This window comes from Anguilla anguilla, chromosome 8 (assembly GCF_013347855.1).
Source record: "Anguilla anguilla isolate fAngAng1 chromosome 8, fAngAng1.pri, whole genome shotgun sequence".
Lineage (NCBI taxonomy): Eukaryota > Metazoa > Chordata > Actinopteri > Anguilliformes > Anguillidae > Anguilla > Anguilla anguilla.
The window spans coordinates 2,967,539-2,984,641 of NC_049208.1; positions in this window are offsets into that span (position 1 = coordinate 2,967,539).

Here is a 17,103-nt window from a genome sequence, read left to right on the forward strand (position 1 = left end):
GGTTCCAGTTTGGAGCAAAGCATCATGGGACTGCCTACTCACTGGCTGGCTCCAGAGTATCTCTTTTTGAATGTGAGTCAACTGTTCTTGCAGTCCAGGTGTGTAGTGTTAAAGTTCTGTTTTTTAATTGGACATTTCCTTTTAAGAGATTTCATATTTATTTGACTTTCCCTTGTCCGGTGTGATTAACAGGCCTCTATAGTGGGATATATATTAGGTGAAAATATATTGGAGAATATATAAGAAGGAACATAAATAGGTGCAGATTTAGCCAAAATGGAGGCCAGTGTCACTCGCCCAAACTTCCCGTCCGTCCCCGTGAGACGCCACCGCAGTCGGAAGCCCGCGTGAGCGCGTGATGACATCCGATTATCGACATCACCGCACGCCACTCTTATCTGATGGGCGGGGCCTGAGACGCCGAAGAGCCTCGTTTTTTTCCCCCCTTTTTCCCTTTTTTTTTTTCTTTTTTTCCCGCCACCGCCACCAACCGCCGCCGCCGTCCGAGAGCGTGTCGCGCGCGAGCGCTGGAATCCCGTTACCTGACGGAGCGACAAAAAAGCGACCTTGAGATCTAAATAATTACTTTTTTTTTTTTTTTTTTTTTTTAGTTCTGCCGAGTTCCTCCTCTCCTGTCGTGATCTCTGTCCCCCTGTCCCAAGCTGACCCTTCACGTTGTCGAAAAACCGCTGAACCCACAGCCCGTTAGCATGAGTGCGACGATCGCTTAAAAAAAAAAAAAACCCACGTTACTCCCTTACTTCCTCAGCAAAGAGCCTTATCTTGAAAGGGACTAATATGAGCTTATGTTATAACCCATAATCCATTTATGCAGCCGGATATTTTACTGGAAGCAGCATCGGGATTAGTGCCACGCTCAGGGGAGCCCAACAGGTGCTTAAATTTTGGGGGTTCAAACGGAATCCTCAAACGACCAGCCCCCACCCCCCACCCCCCCCCCCCCCCACACACACACACACACACACACACCTGATGGGAGGTTCTAAAACAGTGGTCTGTATCCCAGGTCCTGGAGAGCCACAGGGTCTGTTGGTTTTTAAAAAAAAAATGTTTTCACCCGAAAATCAGCAACCAATTCTGACCGGGCAAGGCGAGTTGACTGTGTAACCGACTGCATTGATTGTGCAATTAATTGCTGGGAGACCACAAAAACCAGCGGACCTTGTTGCCGGTGTCCAGGACTGAGGATATAGATCCCCAGGAAGATTTTCACAATCAGAGGGTCCTTACACACCAACGAGAGATCATTTGGCAAATAGAGAAACTGAGCTTGTGAGGTCATCTAGGGGAGGGAGAACAGGAAGTGTTTGTTTATTTATTATTATTATTGTTAATAATAATAATAATAATAATAATAATAATAATAATAATAATAATTTTATTTTTATTTATGTATTTTTATTTTATTTTTATTTTGCCCTGAATTTTGCTTCCTTGCTCCTCCGAGCCGGGGGGAGACAGCGGTGTGATCCCCCGCTCAGCTGAAGCTGCTATCCGAGCCTCTCCCTTTAAGTCAGAAGCACAACATCCCTGCCCTTGGAATTCACCAGTCCCATCCCCTCCTTCATCGTCCAATCAGATTACGGGTGCTCCCGGTCCTGAGCGTGAGCAGTGAGCACCACGTGGCCCCCTCCCTGTGCAGCACATGCCCCCCCCCCCCACCCCCACCCCGCTGTCTGTACAGTCACACAATGCGACAGGATGCTGAGTGACAACTCCCCCCCCCCTTCCCGGCCCCCGGGTTGAGCGCTGCACTGAGCCGGGGGGTGGGGGGGTCAGCGTTGGTAGACAGAGCAGCTCAGTGATGCTATTCATACACATACATACATACACACACACACACACCCACAAACACACACATGCACACATACACACGCACACACCCACAAACACACACATGCATACATACATGAACACACACACGCATACACACACATTCACAAAAACACATGCAAAGTCTTACACACATGCGCACACATAAGCGTACAAACACACAGCAAATAAATTTACATTCATGTATTTATATTATTGGAAAATTCTACATATCAATGTCAATTCAGTATTTTATCAGCATCAATTAAATGATAAACCCAAAAAGCCCTTATTTTATTGTTGTACTTTTTTTTTTTTTTTGCAATGGTAACCATTCCACCTTAACATTAACTCTTGGTTGACTTATTCCATTTGCGATAATCAGTACTATTTTTTTTTCTATTCTATGTTTGTGTAAAGTGCTTTGTGTAAACATACTAAAAGCTAGGGGCAATTTATACTCTTCAATTAGCCTAACCTGCATGTCTTTGGACTGTAGGAGAAACCAGAATACCCGGAAGAAATGCAGACACGGGGAGAACGTGCAGATTCCACACAGAAAGGCCCAGGCCGTATTCGAACCCAGGACCTTCTTGCTGTGAGGCGACAGTGCTACTCACTGCACAACACAATATAACCATGTTTGATTGGCCTGACGGCTGGGAGGGGCCCAGACGTTGAGGTAAACCACACCGCTGTAGCCTTCCTGGGCTCAGACTAAATCATCTAGAATGCATGTCAGGTTCAACCAGTCTGTTTAAAATATATGGCTCTTTAGAGACTGTGGATAGGCCTTCAGATTACTAACAATTTTGAAAATAAAGCCTCTATATTTTCACCAATGTTCAGATAGATCTTTCATAAGGGTTATGCCTTTGATTGGAGTACCATTCTTATGTTGAAAATTTTAATTCCTAGGACCATGTAAAGTCTAATCTCCAACAGTCTGCCTGCTGACCTGTCATCCATACATCCATTATCTAACCTGCCTATGGCTGCCTACAAGAGGCTATCCCAGCATGCACTGGCCTGCTGAACTTCTGAGAGAAAACAGACAGTGGCAGATAAAGGGTATGTTGTGGCTTATTGTTGACATGACATAATTTCCTCTTTGAGGAAAGAGCCCATTCCAATACCTGCCATGCCCCCCCTCCCCACCCAACCCTAAAAAAAAAAAAGAAACAGGAAGCTTGTTTCTCACATGATGCAGTGTGTCCACCCCGACCCTGACAACTTCCTGTAGAATTCCGGCTGAGTCATACCAACGGCTAAAAACATGGCCGCCGCCATCTCCCTGTTTGGCAGGCTGAAGCAGAAGAGATGGATTGTGGGTAATGCCACTGTGATTGACTGAATTACGTCGCAAAGGAGCGTATTATGAACGTTACAAAAATAACGGTTCACGTACGTGCAGGTTGATGCTCTATAAACAGCAATTTGCACTTCTGTATAACTTGCAAAAGGTTAATTTTCTCCCCATAACGCACTGCAAAGCGGAGTGCTACAAGTAAAGATATCACATTTAAAATAAATTTAATCTGGCTTTTTAAAAAAGCTTTAATGAACTGGTACATTGTGCAATTCCCCCTGTGGTCGAGCCAGTACTGATTCACTAAGAAGGGGAGGTGTTATGGTAAAGAGATTAGTACTGATTCACTAGAAAAGAGAAGGTCTGATGGTGAAGGGATAAGTACTGATTCATTGCAAAAGAGAAGGTCTTATGGTGAAGGGATTAGTACTGACTCATTAGAAAAGAGAAGGTGTTATGGTGAAGGGATTAGTACTGACTCGTTAGAAAAGAGAAGGTGTTATGGTGAAAAGACTTGGCCCTGTTGTTTCTCATAGTCCAGTAGGATGGGTTATACAGGGATGCCGAACTCCAGCGATGGCAGGTTTTCCCAGATAGCAGGAGACTCCGGACCGGATCTGGGCTGATTCTGGCCCAGAAGTCAGCACAGTCGGCGCAGGTCTGGATCCGGAGTCGCTTGCTATCTGGGTTTTTGGGGATCCCCATCAATCAGCACCCAGTTTAGGATCGCAAGGTGTGCGGAAACACAATGAAAACCAAGCAGACTCTGTGCCCTAGCAGGACTGGAGCAGAAACACCCTTAACATAAAGCAGAAGGCAAACAAGAATATTTTACCCAAGTCAATTGCTTTAATTTAAAATATGTGGAAGTCCTGCATACTGTCGTGAACCCAAGAACTCAATAAATACACAAACCTTTTCACACGGTTGGACGTTTTTTTGGTTGTTAGCCTCTTTAGTTGGATCGGCAGGAGTGTATGTTTTTAGCTCCATCTGAAGAGTTGGAAATACATAAATGTACAATATAAAATATAAAAGAAATGTCATGTAAATATGTACTGCATGTGACCCAGGTCTGCTGCAGAAACACAGAGCGGGTCTCTGGGCAAACTTCCGGCTTCACGTCGACCCGACCGGCAGACCCGAGGAATGCCGTCATTCCGAGGATACACTCGCTCTATATCCCGGTCGGAATTCCGCCCGCCGTCATCAGGAGTCACATTCCGGCAGATAAGACACGGGGGAGAAGGAGATACCGCGAACTCATGCGCCGCGGTTGACGTGTCGGTGAGACCGGTGTGCGGTTGTCGTGGTGATGAGACCGGTGAGCGGTTGTCATGGTGATGAGACCGGTGTGCGGTTCACGTGGTGATGAGACCGGTGCGCGGTTGTCGTGTAGGTGAGACCAGTGCGTGGTTGTCGTGGCGATGAGACCGGTGTGCGATTGTCGTGGTGATGAGACCGGTGTGCGGTTGTCATGGTGATGAGACCGGTGTGTGGTTGTCGTGGTGATGAGACCGGTGCGCGGTTGTCATGGCGTTGAGACTGGTGTGCGGTTGTCGTGGGGATGAGACCGGTGTGCAGTTGTCGTGGCGATGAGACCGGTGCGCGGTTGTCATGGTGATGAGACCAGTGCGCGGTTGTCATGGTGATGAGACCAGTGCGCGGTTGTCGTGGTGATGAGACCGGTGCGCGTTGTCGTGGTGATGGGACCCGTGCGTGGTTGTCGTGGTGATGAGACCGGTGTGCGGTTGTCGTGGTGATGAGACCGGTGCGTGGTTGTCGTGGTGATGAGACCGGTGCGCGGTTGTCGTGGTGATGAGACCGGTGCGCGGTTGTCGTGGTGATGAGACCGGTGCGTGGTTGTCGTGGCGACGAGCCCGCTGTGCGGTTGACGTGTTGGTGAGACCGTTGCGCGGTTGTCGTTGTGATGAGACCGGTGTGCGGTTGTCGTGGTGATGAGACCGGTGTGTGGTTGATGTGTCTGTGAGACCGAACACCATGGCCCCGCTCTTCCAGCCCATGAGCGTCCATGTTGGAATGCCACTCAACAGGGACGGTACCACCACCATCTTGGAGAAACAACGACTGAAAGCCACAGCCAGCGACACAGAGCTTCGGTCTCACACAGCAGGGGTGCCAGTCTTTTCTGGGAAGAGCCGGTTAGGATGCAGGCTCATTTTTGGGCCCCGCATTAAAACACCTGATTCTATTCAACGATCAGGGTCTTCACTCAGTATCTTCACTGAGGACTTGATTATAAGTCCACACCAGAGGGGCACAACTCAATTTCTAGAGACCAGCATGTTTTCTGGGTACTTTGTTTTTGTTTTAAACCAAATGGTGAGCTAATTTCTCTAAAGTAGCAGTAAGCACCAGCACTGGTTCACACTGCCATCTCAGTTTTTTTTACCACAGTAAAGCATGTCCACCATGGACACATACAGTCCTCAGATGTAGCTCAAGTCTTCATCAAAAATGTCAGATCAAATAAATTATTGGGCTGATGAAGAAAAATTTAAAGAAATGGTGCCATCAAATGCAGACCCTCCTTTGCCCAATGACCCCATAGCCTAATTCATTAAAAAGTGAATAGTTGGATAGACAACTATCGATCAATGGTTTGGTTGTATTTGTGAGAACTGAGTGCAAGTGCACAGGAGGTCATCTGAGAGAACACAACTGCAAGAGCCTTCCTCCAACGTCCAGCCAATAACTCTGTGAACTGGACCAGACCCAGGAGAACACAACTGCAAGAGCCTTCCTCCAACGTCCAGCCAATAACTCTGTGAACTGGACCAGACCCAGGAGAACACAACTGCAAGAGCCTTCCTCCAACGTCCAGCCAATAACTCTGTGAACTGGACCAGACCCAGGAGAACACAACTGCAAGAGCCTTCCTCCAACGTCCAGCCAATAACTCTGTGAACTGGACCAGACCCAGGAGAACACAACTGCAAGAGCCTTCCTCCAACGTCCAGCCAATAACTCTGTGAACTGGACCAGACCCAGGAGAACACAACTGCAAGAGCCTTCCTCCAACGTCCAGCCAATAACTCTGTGAACTGGACCAGACCCAGGAGAACACAACTGCAAGAGCCTTCCTCCAACGTCCAGCCAATAACTGTGTAAACTGGACCAGACCCAGGAGAACACAACCGCCAGAGCCTTCCTCCAACCAATGACTCCACAAACTCAGTAGTCAAGCACTACATCACATCAAAAACCGCAACCGATATCAGTTTGAACAATGCAACAGTCACGCAACATCGAGTATTGCCACCGTGGACAAAATCTTTCGCTTAGTCCAGGAATGTAGGAAGAACATACGACACAACATGTATGTTCAAAACAACTGCCGTCTACACAGCGCATGCAGACTCAAACAGTCTGCATGCGCTGTGAACCAGTGCTGGTGCCTACTGCTACTTTAGAGAAATTAGCCCACCATTTGGTTTAAAACAAAAACAAAGTACCCAGAAAACATGCTGGTCTCTAGAAATTGAGTAGTGCCCCTCTGGTGTGGACTTATAATCAAGTCCTCAGTGAAGATACTGGGTGAAGACCCTGATCGTTTCAGTGACGCTTGTTATTTGGCCTGGCGGTGGCTATGCGGCTTGTGCTTTCATTAAACTTTTTAATTAGTACCTGTGAATGACACAACAGTGACATAAGCTTTAGAATCAAGGGGGGGGGGGTGGGAGAGAGAGGAAGAGAGAGAGCGAGACGAAGGGAGAGAAAGGGGGGGGGGGTGAACCCTAACTTCTCACTCCGATGTCGTTGCGCATGAAGAATGGAAACACCGTGAGGATCGTGTGGTTATTATTTTAAGAGCGCGTGAGATTCTCTTCACGCTGACGTTATGAGAATAAGGGGTTTGATGATGATGATGATGATGTTCCTCCAGTTTCCAAAATAACAGAGCGAGCCCTGTAATTACCCCCCCCCCCCCCCCCCCCCCCCCCCCACGACGAGGGGACTGCTTCCTCTCCTCACCTCTGAGGCTGCGACACTCTTCCTGCGAGTTTTCACTCTTACGGTGTAACTCAAAACCTGAAGGAACCGCGATGAGACAGAGGACAGCGCGGCTCAGGAGTGAGCTCAAAGTACAGCGGGCTGATCGTGGATATTTCTGCTAAAGTTTGCACAGTGTGCATGCTAGGTAGCAAGTCTGAAAGTGTGTGTGTGTGTGTGTGTGTGTGTGTGTACAGGGGTGCCGTAGTGGGGGGAAAAGTGGGACTGACTACCCAGGGCCCGAATGGGGGGAGGGCCCTTGAAAAGCCTGGAATGATGCGTGAGAGACATGGATCAAGAGAGGAAGGGGGCCCACAGAGACTGCTCATGTATAGGGCCCAGAATTTTGTGCTACACCCCCGTGTGTGTATGAGTGTGGGGGGGGGGGGGGCAGCATACAGATGTACCGTTTCACACACCACGTCCTCACACAGCCCAGCCAGAGCCCACGGAACGCCCACAGAACACCCACAGAACCCCCACAGAACGCCCAGGGAACACCGTCATTCCCTAACGAGCAATTCCCTCTCTCTCTGTCCTTCCCTCTTTCTCTCTACCTTCATCTCCTTCTCTCTTCTTTTTTCTCCCTCTATTCCTCCTCTCTCTCCATCTCACTCTTACTCACTCTATCCCTTTCTCTCTCCTCCTCGTCTCCCTCTCTCTATCCACCTCACTCTATCGCTCTCCCTTGCTTTCTCTCCTTCTCTCTCCCCCCTCTCTCTCTCTCTAGCCTGCATTTGAACTTCACTGTCTTTATCAAGAGACATCACTCAGCAGGGGGTTAAGTCAAATCATGAATGAGTTTTTTGCACACACACACACACACACACACACACACACACACCGGGACTCACACACCATACTCACAAACTGCATTGTCACACTCTATTACAGACTGTATCTTACCTATGACACCTAAATTGCCATTATTTTAGAATGCCAAGTCATCATGATGAACTTTTGACTTTTGAAAAAAGTTGGAAAGCTCGAATTGAGAACAGCAAAAACAAATAATATTACTCATTCTCTCTCTCTCTCTCTCTCTCATCTGTTTTTATCCTCCTCTCATGTCTCTTTTCATCTAATTCTCATTCCATTGTTACTCCGTTGCCGCTGAATTAACACCAGTAGCTAAGGTGGAAAATTCCAGTTGGGTCAGCTATCTCTCCCATCCAGATCACAGACACATGTGACACCGCAGGCCTGAGAGAGAGAGAGAGAGAGAGAGAGAGAGAGGGAGGAGTGGAGGCCCTTTTTGGCTGGACCGCAACAGCGGGGCCAGGCCTATAAACGTGAATGTCTGTGACTGAGTGATGAAGTTACATGATTGGTCGGCCGGTCCAGCCATATACTAGATGCTGCATGTGTCTCCTTCTTACGCTGCAAATGCAGTTGCAAAAAAGCATTATGGGTCCTAAATGGTGTTGGTGGACACATGAATTCAACAATCCAAGCACTTCATTGGCAGAAAATGTGGTCTGTATGTTACAACCCACAATATTACAACAATAATGAGGGGAAGTGAGACCGGCACGCAAAACTTTGTTGTGTGGGGGGGGGGGGGGGGGGGGGGGGGGGGGGGGGGGGGTTGGAGGGGGGGAGGGTGGAGTTTCCTGAAAGACAACATTTCCACACGTGTACTCGTGTTATGTTAGAGAGACAGAGAGAGCGAGAGAGAGAGAGAAATTATAATAATGATAACAATGTAATTGTTTACAATGTAAAAGTAATACTCAAAAGAAATCCAAACCACAAACAAGATTGTTTCGCAGACCTACATCACAGCCTTAGTCACCAAAAACCTTGAGAAGATGAGGTCTGTTCATTCATGACTCCATTTGAAATAGCTCTGTATGAAGGAAAAACTTAACTGACAGGTCAATCGCACATTAAACATGTATATTTGTGAGAGACACCAGTGTTTGCATTTGGGTCAGTACAACTTTGCATGAATAGTCATTTTCAACAAAAGTGTTTTTTCTTGTGACACTAGAATAAGTGAATAAAAACGTTTATTTTATTCACTAAAATTTATTTTCTGTTAGTTTTACTTCTTTGAAATGGATTTACTCTCGAGACACAAGTGTTACATAAAAAGTATCATGTTCATTCTGTGAGTTGAAATATATGTTAAAAAAAGAAAAACTGAAATTTAGAAGTTGTCTCAGCACCAATATTACTAGGACATTCCTGAGTAAACATTCTTACTGCACACAACAGGGGAGGACTTCCATGAAGCAGCAAACTGGTCCAGGATCAGCTGTTTGGAGCTTGAAGAATACCTCAGTGCTCCCCTGCCAATGCAGTCAAACAGGCCATTCTCTGACAGTGCTGCAGTATGCTGCCCTCTGGTGGGGCATGGTGGTAACTGCAACTGCTTCTGCGGCCTGCTCACTGCGTCTCTGGTCTGTGATGTCATCATTATGGGACTCCAGTGGCCTGGGCCTGCTTGGCTCCCCCTTCCTCCTCTTCCTCACCCTGTAGTCTAAGAGATAGAGAGCCGGAGCCCCCCCCCCCCCCCCCCCACTCCAGCTGGGGCAGTAAACTCTGGTCAGGATTGTAAAGGATCATTAGTCTTTAACACATGTGCTTTTCCACATATTAAATCCAGAAAGCCGATTCAGATCCAAGAAACCTGGTGAGGTGAATTAACTGTGCAATGAACTGCTTTAACTACTGAGATAAGACAGCAGCATCAGTAATGTAATGTAATGTAATGTAATGAAGCTTTTATCCAGAGTGACATACAGTTTGCATTCCTGCGCATAAAATCCAGCTGGACCTCCCACTGAAGCGCTTCAGGTTGAGCCGTTCACCGTTGCACGGGGGCACGACAGCCGCGCCCCACCTGGGAACCCAAAAACGGCTGAGCGCGGAGTTCCAAACCCAGTCCCCCCGACCGCTATGCCACGCCGCCACCCCCATTGGGGGTTTGGGGAACCCCTGAAGTAAGAGGCTCAGCACCGGAATTCACCGAATGAATCGCGTTTGTGGTGCGCGGCACTGGCCCGAGCTCCAGGGCCTGACTTGAGCACCGCTGGCCTATCAGACCTCCCTCTGCCCCCCCGTTCGGCCCCCCCAGACGCCAGAGCTGGCCTACCCGACCTCCCTCTGCCCCCCCGTTCGGCCCCCCCAGACGCCAGAGCTGGCCTATCAGACCTCCCTCTGCCCCCCCGTTCGGCCCCCCAGACGCCAGAGCTGGCCTATCAGACCTCCCTCTGCCCCCCCGTTCGGCCCCCCCAGACGCCAGAGCTGGCCTATCAGACCTCCCTCTGCCCCCCCGTTCGGCCCCCCCAGACGCCAGAGCTGGCCTATCAGACCTCCCTCTGCCCCCCCGTTCGGCCCCCCCAGACGCCAGAGCTGGCCTACCCGACCTCCCTCTGCCCCCCCGTTTGGCCCCCCCAGACGCCAGAGCTGGCCTATCAGACCTCCCTCTGCCCCCCCGTTCGGCCCCCCCAGACGCCAGAGCTGGCCTATCAGACCTCCCTCTGCCCCCCCGTTCGGCCCCCCCAGACGCCAGAGCTGGCCTATCAGACCTCCCTCTGCCCCCCCGTTCGGCCCCCCCAGACGCCAGAGCTGGCCTACCCGACCTCCCTCTGCCCCCCCGTTCGGCCCCCCCAGACGCCAGAGCTGGCCTACCCGACCTCCCTCTGCCCCCCCGTTCGGCCCCCCCAGACGCCAGAGCTGGCCTACCCGACCTCCCTCTGCCCCCCCGTTCGGCCCCCCCAGACGCCAGAGCTGGCCTACCCGACCTCCCTCTGCCCCCCCGTTCGGCCCCCCCAGACGCCAGAGCTGGCCTATCAGACCTCCCTCTGCCCCCCCGTTCGGCCCCCCCAGACGCCAGAGCTGGCCTATCAGACCTCCCTCTGCCCCCCCGTTCGGCCCCCCCAGACGCCAGAGCTGGCCTATCAGACCTCCCTCTGCCCCCCCGTTCGGCCCCCCCAGACGCCAGAGCTGGCCTACCCGACCTCCCTCTGCCCCCCCGTTCGGCCCCCCCAGACGCCAGAGCTGGCCTACCCGACCTCCCTCTGCCCCCCCGTTCGGCCCCCCCAGACGCCAGAGCTGGCCTACCCGACCTCCCTCTGCCCCCCCGTTCGGCCCCCCCAGACGCCAGAGCTGGCCTACCCGACCTCCCTCTGCCCCCCCGTTCGGCCCCCCCAGACGCCAGAGCTGGCCTATCAGACCTCCCTCTGCCCCCCCGTTCGGCCCCCCCAGACGCCAGAGCTGGCCTATCAGACCTCCCTCTGCCCCCCCGTTCGGCCCCCCCAGACGCCAGAGCTGGCCTATCAGACCTCCCCTCTGCCCCCCCGTTCGGCCCCCCCAGACGCCAGAGCTGGCCTATCAGACCTCCTCTGCCCCCCCCGTTCGGCCCCCCCAGACGCCAGAGCTGGCCTATCAGACCTCCCTCTGCCCCCCCGTTCGGCCCCCCCAGACGCCAGAGCTGGCCTATCAGACCTCCCTCTGCCCCCCCGTTCGGCCCCCCCAGACGCCAGAGCTGGCCTATCAGACCTCCCTCTGCCCCCCCCGTTCGGCCCCCCCAGACGCCAGAGCTGGCCTATCAGACCTCCCTCTGCCCCCCCGTTCGGCCCCCCCAGACGCCAGAGCTGGCCTATCAGACCTCCCTCTGCCCCCCCGTTCGGCCCCCCCAGACGCCAGAGCTGGCCTATCAGACCTCCCTCTGCCCCCCTGTTCGGCCCCCCCAGACGCCAGAGCTGGCCTATCAGACCTCCCTCTGCCCCCCCCGTTCGGCCCCCCCCAGACGCCAGAGCTGGCCTATCAGACCTCCCTCTGCCCCCCCGTTCGGCCCCCCCAGGCGCCAGAGCTGGCCTATCAGACCTCCCTCTGCCCCCCCGTTCGGCCCCCCCAGACGCCAGAGCTGGCCTATCAGACCTCCCTCTGCCCCCCCGTTCGGCCCCCCCGTTCGGCCCCCCCAGACGCCAGAGTAACTGGGCTGTGTGTGGCTCAGGTGCACCAGACTCACCTGAGCTCCCGCGAGCTCGTCCTGCTCCGCTTAACAGTGTAAACACATCAAACACACGAAGACATGAGGCAAAAATAACACATATGAATAGAAGAAAAAAAAGACAAAATAGAACTATATATATCCTGTATACACACACACGCACACGCACGCGCACAAACACACGCACATACACGCACACATGCACGCGCGCACACACGCACACCCACACACACACACACACACACACAAACACACATACACATACACACACACATAAATGAGCCGGTCGTTTACAGGCATGTAAGCTACTATGAAACACAGTTCCAACATACAGCACTTCTTGGCAGAGGTTTTTATCAATGCAAACAGAAATACAAATCACTGCTTTTTTGTTGAGATTACTCGCTGGTCACCTGACGCACAGATCACCTGACGCACAGATCACCTGACGCACAGGTCACCTGACGCACAGGTCACCTGATGCACAGATCACCTGATGCACAGGTCACCTGACGCACAGATCACCTGATGCACAGATCACCTGACGCACAGATCACCTGACGCACAGGTCACATGATACACAGATCACCTGACGCACAGATCACCTGACGCACAGATCACCTGACACACAGATCACCTGATGCACAGGTCACCTGACGCACAGGTCACCTGATGCACAGATCACCTGACGCACAGGTCACCTGACGCACAGATCACCTGACGCACAGATCACCTGACGCACAGGTCACCTGATGCACAGATCACCTGACGCACAGGTCACCTGATACACAGATCACCTGATGCACAGGTCACCTGACGCACAGGTCACCTGACGCACAGGTCACCTGACGCACAGGTCACCTGATGCACAGATCACCTGACGCACAGATCACCTGACACACAGATCACCTGATGCACAGGTCACCTGACGCACAGATCACCTGACGCACAGATCACCTGACGCACAGGTCACCTGATGGTCTGTGAGTGATGGGCGGTCTCCTCATTCAGTGCCAAACGGTTTCCTGGTCAGAACCGAACAGCGGACACCTAAAAAGAGAGAGAGAGTAATGGATGAATCACGCCCGGTGGATGAGGCGATTACGCTGTGCTCCTTTTCAGAGACACAGACGGTAAGCGTCTCCCCAGATGTGTCAGGGGAGGGGAGGGGAAGGGAAGTGTGGGGGGGGTCAGATGAGGTGAAGCTGCTGCTGTGAGGTCACACGGGAGGGGAGGGGAGGTGTGGGTGGGGGGGGGGGGTCAGATGAGGTGAAGCTGCTGCTGTGAGGTCACACGGGAGGGGGGGTGGGGGGTGTCCCTGACGGGCAGCACCCGGTCCTTTAATCACACCGTTATCCCCCCCGCGCCCTCGCCTCTGTCTCTGTCGGTCTCGGTGCGAGATTGCTTTTCAAGGTGATCGTCTCCGGGACAAGGTGAGAACATGCAAATGCAGGGGAAGGAGTCCTGAAGGAGCGGATCAGTAACCACAGGACCACACCTCACTGTGGATCTGAGAGGGCAGACAGACAGACAGACAGGCAGGCATGGATCTGAGAGGACAGACAGACAGACAGACAGACAGACAGGCATGGATCTGAGAGGACAGACAGACAGACAGACAGGCATGGATCTGAGAGGACAGACAGACAGACAGACAGACAGACAGACAGGCATGGATCTGAGAGGACAGACAGACAGACAGACAGGCATGGATCTGAGAGGGCAGACAGACAGACAGACATGGATCTGAGAGGGCAGAAAGTCATACAGATAGACGGACAGGCAGACAGACATGGATCTGAGAGGACAGACAGACAGACAGACACACTGTAATGAAAAATAAAACACCTCAGGACAAGAGTAATAGTAAAAAATTATATTTGCTACAACTACAACATACAAATGACTTGGGCTAAGGGCTCTAACGACCAAATATATAATAATGGAAACAAAGCACTGCCCTGTTTGAAAGGGAACTCAAACTCCAGTCCTGGAGGGCCACAGTGTCTGAGGGTTTAACTCCAGTCCTGGAGGAGGCGCTGTGTGTGCAGTTTTAACTCCAGTCCTGGAGGGCCACAGCGTCTGAGGGTTTAACTCCAGTCCTGGAGGGCCGCAGTGTCTGCAGGTTTAACTCCAGTCCTGGAGGGGGCGCTGTGTCTGCAGTTTTAACTCCAGTCCTGGAGGGCCGCAGTGTCTGAGGGTTTAACTCCAGTCCTGGAGGGGGCGCTGTGTCTGCAGTTTTAACTCCAGTCCTGGAGGGCCGCAGTGTCTGAGGGTTTAACTCCAGTCCTGGAGGGGGTGCTGTGTCTGCAGGTTTTTGTGGTTTTCTTTTACTCAGCATCGTTTTTAGGCTTTAGAAACAATCAGAGATCTACTGTTCGGAAACTAATCTGACCTTAGAGAAACAACATATTAATGTCCGCTTGTCAAAGCACATATAATAACACAACAGCTAACAAGACCAGGTCAAAACCTAGTATATGGCTGGACCGGTTGACCAATGGTGTAACTTCATCACTCAGTCACAGACATTCGCGTTTGTAAGGCTGGACCCGCTGTTGCAGTCCAGCCAAAAATATTCAGCTGTGTCAAACATCTATTACAGGTCAATTCAAGCAGTTAACCACAAGAGGGAGCCATTTATCTGGTCTGCAAACATTTTCTAGTGATCCCTGAGCAGAAACTCCACAAGCTGGTTATTTATGTTCAAATATTTATTATATATTTTGTCAGCAATCAGAAAACATTGGCCGTTCTTGCTGTTATGCGTCATATTTGTCACTTGCATCCCTCCACGCACACACACAAGCAAAGAGACACACAGGCAAGCACACCTGCATCACACACATGTACACACACGCACACACACACCTGCATCGCATGCATGTACACACACATACAAATGCACAAGTACACACACACACAAACACAGACACACACACACACACAAATGCACATGCACACATTATATGTATAAGCATTCAGCTGTAAAATGTGGGCAGATCTGCGCAAGCATGGACTAAATTTCTGTAATACGGCACCTTTATTCCAAATGCGATCACTCATGCAGGGCAGCCTGAACATTGAGGGGTCCCATCTGGGCCCCTCTCTCTCCGACAAACCCCCCCCCCCCCACACTGCCCCCCACCGCCCCCCAAACCCAACCCCCCTCCCAAAACATGGTCGCCATATACGTGAGAACATCCTCGTTATCTCATACTGCCGAGGGAGAAGACGCTCTCGGCCTCAGGCAAAGAGATTACCAGGACTAACGCCAGGTTTATAAATAACTCCATTTTACTCTGGTCCTGCCCGTCCTCTTGGCCCGTGTCCCTCATGAACTCTTTGTGTCGGTTACACAATCAGCACCGTTTGAAAAGATGGAAAAAATGCACAGTGCACATGTGAGATCCTGTTCTCTTCTCATGAATAGGGGGTGGCCCTTGTCTGTGGGTTGGCAGTACTGCTAATTTGACAATAGATGTCACCCTAAGCCAGTGGTAACCAACCCTGTTTCTGGCGATCTACTGTAATATTCCATCCTGTAGGGTTTCATTTCAACCTTGATTTGGCACAACCGGCTCTTCTAATTAGCAGCTCAACAAGATAGCTAGCTGTTGAATGAGGCGTGCTTTGTTAGGGTTGATTGGTCCATTTTTGTGAGTAGCGACAGTTGGTCCAGGCGGTCTGAACATTCCGGTGTCAGTTGCAAATAACTTAGGAGGAGTTTATACCTCAGCTTTAAACCTCTGGATCACAACAACAGGAGCAGATACTCCTTATCACTGAAATAAGCAGCAGCAGTCTCTAATGCTCTAACGCACTATCGTGGTTGGGGGGTATACATTTTAAGTTTAATCTGTTGCTAATTTGATTGAAGCTGACCTGGGATGTCTGGGATTTGTAGTTCTGTGAGACGCAAGTCCAAGGTGTACTCGCTGCACGCATACCATCTGCTGTGTCTGGCCTTTTCGTGGCTGTGGTCCAGAGATCAGGGATGTGGTTCTGCTTTTCCAGACGAGGTTAAACTGTAAGAGCGACGCAGTGGTTATGGCAGCCTGATAATGGAGGCTCTTCTGTGCGGTACGTGTCACCCTCGCCCATGCCAGTCCCAGCCCTGTCCCGTGATGTGAATTAAAGGCTGTACACACACACACATACGCACACACATACACGCACACACATACACGCACGCACTCTCTCTCTCTCAAAAACACACACACACGCAGGCTCACTTTCCTTTCATAAACATTTTTACACACAGGAATGCAGGACTTCACAGGTCCGAACACAGATGTGCAAACACTGGCTTTCTTCCAAACAGGCCGGCGGATTGAATTACACAGATTTGCCTGGAACTCAAAGCCACAATGATGTAGATAATAAATGGGGGAAAAAAGTAAAGTCAAAAGTTTCCTCCAACATCATTTTATTTGAAAATGTCTAGAAAATGTAAACTATATTGAAAAAACCACGCAATATTTTAGAAAGAGACATATGGATATGACTACCTAAAATGAGCAGTGGCGTCGATTTCGTTTGAACATTGGGAGGTGGGCACATTAAGCAGGGGGTCTGGGGGTCCTCCCCCAGGAAATTTTGAGCAACAGACACTTAATTTCCTGCATTCTGGTGAATTTTTATGCACCAGTTTGGGGGGGTGTGGAAAAATGCACGTGTTCTAAATATTGAGGGGGACGTATTCCCTGCGTCCCCCCCCCCCCCCCCCCCCCCCGAAATCTACGCCTATGAAAATGACCTACAAATCTCTCTTGCCCTCTCTCTCCTGTCTCATTCTCTCTCCCTCTCTCTCTCTCTCTCAAACCATACCAAGCCAACTGCACGTACAGATAAGCACGTCGTTAGCCCACGTGAAGGCAACTATTCATATCCTAAAACCACTTCTACATTTTAACCACCCTGCACGTTCAGGAGAGATAGACAGATAATCTCGATTTTGATTTTTAAAAAAAAGAAAAAAGAA